The sequence below is a fragment of the Podarcis gaigeae genome (assembly GCF_964106915.1).
Source record: "Podarcis gaigeae genome assembly, chromosome: 8".
Lineage (NCBI taxonomy): Eukaryota > Metazoa > Chordata > Lepidosauria > Squamata > Lacertidae > Podarcis > Podarcis gaigeae.
The window spans coordinates 58,501,684-58,506,228 of NC_139684.1; positions in this window are offsets into that span (position 1 = coordinate 58,501,684).

The window sequence follows — 4,545 nt, forward strand, 5'->3', positions numbered from 1 at the left end:
GAGGAATTGTCTAGACGTATTGTGTATGAAGAGGTTCAAGGTAGACCCAAAGCTTCACTGAGGTTGCAAAAAGTTACTAAACTTAGTTTTCCAACAACCTGTATCCTGCAGAATTGGTTGATAGCATTATGCTAGTAAAATGCAATAGGACCACAAGATTGGGAAGGAATATCTGATCCGGAGTCGGCTTTCTAATATCAGGTCTCTCCATCCCCTCCAAAATCAGCTTGTAGCATGCAAAAGCAGAAAGCAAAAGTTTCTTCATTAACTACAGAAAGGCGCCTGCAAAACCAATAGTCCCAAATGCTTCAGCTCAAATGCATTTCTTTCAGAATAGTTGTTGCATGCTGGTGGTGCAAGGCATTCCAGCTAACAACCTAGCTGCTGCATTCTGCACTAGCTGCAGCTTCCAAACCAAGTTCAGGAGCAGCCCCATACAGAGTGGATTGCGCTAGCCCAACCTTGAAGTTAACAGTGCATGGGTCACTTCACCAGGTTCTCCCTGTGAAGGGATGGCTATCCAGTGGTACCTTGGGTTACAGACGCTTCAGGTTACAGACTCTGCTAACCTAGAAATAGTACCTCGGGTTAAGAACTTTGCTTCAGAATGAGAACAGAAATTGCGCAGAAGCGGCGCGGCGGCAGCAGGAGAAGGCCCCATTAGCTAAAGTGGTGCTTCAGGTTAAGAACAGTTTCAGCTTAAGAACGGACCTCTGGAACGAATTAAGTTCTTAACCCAAGGTACCACTAGCTGGCAAACGAGCCATATCTGGAAAATGATACTCCTTGATGTGGAAGCCAGCTCAGCCTCCAGCAGCAGCAGCAGCAAATCGACCAGAACTTACAGACTATGGGTTTGTCCAGTTTTTTGTCCCACTTCTAGAAAGCATGGGTCTGAGCTTTCTGTTTGCCCTTCCGCTTTCCCTGGTAAACCACTCTTCAGAGCACAGGTGGGGAACCTTTTGTGTCTAACAGCCCAGATCCTTGACAGGTGGGTGGGGCAACTCACCTGTAAAGATTCTTACACAGCACTTCCCAAGCACCCAAAAGCCAGCTGGTTGTTGGGTGCTTGGAAGTTGCAGCTCAAGGGGCTTTGCTAGACCTGCTCGGTGCTTTCCAAGTCCCAAGCATAGAGCAGAGAAAGCAGTTTTCTGCAGGGATCAGCTGCATGTTTGAGTTCTACATGGGACATCAGGTGCGAGGCTGGTGAGAGTATGCCATATTGGGACCTGTCCTGGTTCAAATTTGACCCGTTGGCCAGCGGTTCCGTTCCCCTGTTGCAGATGGAGTTAATCCTCATCCTTTTCAGGTAAGCTATCCAAGCCACACACTTAGTCCATTTTACTGAGATTCACCTTCAGCTTATTGGCCCTCATGCAACCCACCGCTGCATTCAGTCACTGCTCCAGGACCTGTGGAGCTTCCCTTGACACATGGTATAAAGAAATAAAGCAAGACCCTCCTGCAAATAGGAAAAGTAGGGAGGCAAAATTGCAAAAGTGAGCAAAAATAATAGATCTTCCAGTTGCAAACATTGTTTCATAATGCATTTATTTGATTTGCTGGAAACAATCTTTAAATATAGCTGCATAACTTTCCTTTAAGTGGCCCTGTATTGTACAACATGGATTTATTCTTATGGCAATAAAAAACAGACTTATAATGCTCAAGCTTGATGGGTAGCCTTAATTGCAAAAGCAAGTCATTTAATGGAGTTATTTTTAACTTAAGGCACGTGGAACAGTGACTATATTTTTAAACACTCCCCCCACCGCCATAATAGCTTATTATTATGGCAATCTGTAATTTGACTTTTAATGCATGTGGTATCTATTTCAAAATTGTGCAGTGCCTCCCACTCCCCCACATTTTTCCTGGTGAGTTAAGGTGAAGGTGCCATTTTCTGGAGGCATACAGATCAGCCACACATAGATAAAAGTGAGCTATCAAGGACCTTTGATGTTGCAGAATAGAGTAGCTGCTAAAGGATTACTTTGTGAGCTTCAGTTTCTTAGAACAGATTGTTTGGTTGAGTAGCTGCTCTAGCTAGCTTCACATGGCAGGCAGAAGCTGTAGGAATCCAAGATTTAGATGTGCTTCTAAGGCATGTCAAGAACAGTCTGCAGCATCCCTGATCATATGTAACAAATCCATCCACCAGCAACAGGGCAACTGCACAAGCAAGTAAAGAAGAGGGTCCCTTGGGACAGCAGTGTTCGAGTGTAGCATCCATGTGTGAGGTATGTCCTGAGGATCTTGTCCATGATGTGATGCATGCAGGTGACCCAAGAGTTGTCTTCCACTGTGGAATTTAAGCCTTTGCCTGTAGATCCTTCAAAACTCCTCTTTAGAGATGGTCGTGAGCAACTTTGCGGTCTGCCTTTCATTGTTCTGTTGGGTTGATGCACTTTCCCTGTAGTACCTTCTGGGACCTTCCCTGCAGAAAGGACTGAAGTCTCCATGAAACTGCCTCCCAGAACCATCTTTGCTAGTTGGTGCAGAAGGATACCATGGCCAATGTAATGAAAAGCTGCTGACAGATTCAGAAGAACCAACAGAGTTGCACTTCCATAGCCACCCTCCTCCTCCTGCTCCTCCTCCTCCTCGGGCAGGTCATCTACTAGGGCAGCCTTCCTCAACCTGATGCCCTTTTAGATATTTTGGACTCCCATCTGTCTCACCCTATACCATAACAGAGAAGGCTGCATTAGGGCAAACAAAGCTCTTTTCAAGTCATCCTGGATTTAGTGCCTGTGGCCTGTGTAGACCAGTAAAAGTAAAGGTAAAGGTACCCCTGACCTTTGGGTCCAGTTGCAGATGACTCAGGTTGTGGCGCTCATCTCACTCTATAGGCTGAGGGAGCCAAAGTTTGTCCACAGAGAGCTTCTGGGTCATGTGGCCAGCATGACTAAGCTGCTACTGGCGAACCAGAGCAACACACGGAAACACTGTTTACCTTCCTGCCGGAGCGGTACCTGTTTATCTACTTGCACTTTGACGTGCTTTCGAACTGCTAGGTGGGCAGGAGCTGGGACCGAACAATGGGAGCTCACCCCGTCACAGGGATTCGAACCGCCAACCTTCTGATCTGGTTGACCAGTACCCTGTGATTAGTTTCTGAATACCATTACAAAGTGGTGTTTTAAACTCAAAGGCCTTTAGTTAGTGTCTGGATCACCTAAGGGGTGAGGATTAGTTACTTATGTGGGATGTGTTTGCCTGCATACAGCGATCTTTGAGGTTTCTTCCTTGCCCAGAATTAAACAAGTCTCTCTCTTAGTGGTAGGGTCATCGCTTTGTAATCAATTCCCAAGAAGCTCTGGCAGACTAAGCCCACCCTCGCCTTCCAAAAAGCAGCAGAGGATGCATTTTCATTCTCGTCTTCTTAATGCAAGAAGGGGCCTGCTTTTAGCTGAACTATATATCATTTTACTGCTTATGGATTGCTGGTGTTTAACTAGTATAAATGGTAATTATTCTAGTGATAGTCTAATGGCAGTTTTTCTTGTTGATTTGTAAGCCATCCTGAGAGCCTTTTGGGCAAATGCATGGGGTAGGTGCTTTAAATAAATTAATAAAGGGAGGGGGAGGGAGAGAGAGTGTCTTTTAACGGCTGCTGCTAAAAGCAAACTTTACAATCCCCAGTTGCCCAATAGTCGCGTCTGGTAATTAGAGTACCTCTATTACCCCATTTGATGGAGGGAGATAATTGCTCTTTAAAAATGATGCTTGTTTGTTACTAGCCTTGAAACCCACCGTTCTACTTTCCATAGGCTGCATTTGTTGTTCACGGGAGTAATGATCAGTTCCACATTATATGGTGAGGCACAGGTGTGCCTAAATTAAAACTTTATTAACATAGCCAACATATGCTACCAATTCCACTTTGCATATAGTACCTAGGAAGGAAGGATTGTAGCCTGAGAGAATCCTCCATTCTAAGAGAATGTAATCTTTCAATTCCAGCTGGTCATTATGAAAACTATTTAACTTTAAGAATTGGTGCCTGGGTTTTCTCTCCCCCTGCTTCACCCTTCACCCCTTTTTCCTTTTGTGTTGCAGCTTTTAGTTGCAAGTTTTTCAGTTTGTTTTAATCTATTGTAAATCATCCACAGGGACACGGGTGGCACTGTGGGTTAAACCACAAAGCCTAGGACTTGCCGATCAGAAGGTTGGCAGTTCGAATCCCCGCAACGGGGTGAGCTCCCGTTGCTCTGTCCCAGCTCCTGCCAACCTAGCAGTTCAAAAGTGCAAGTAGATAAATAGGTACCGCTAGGCGGGAAGGTAAACGGCGTTTCCGTGCGCTGCTCTGATTCGCGGCTTAGTCATGCTGGCCACATGACCCGGAAGCTGTACGCCGGCTCCCTCAGCCAATAAAGTGAGATGAGTGCCGCAACCCCAGATGAGTACCGCAAACCCCATTACCCCAGAGTCGGTCATGACTGGACCTAATGGTCAGGGGTCCCTTTACCTTTACCTTAAATCATCCACACTGGAAGCCTTTCTGACCCTGAGGAGTAGGGCACAAATGCTATTCAAAATGAA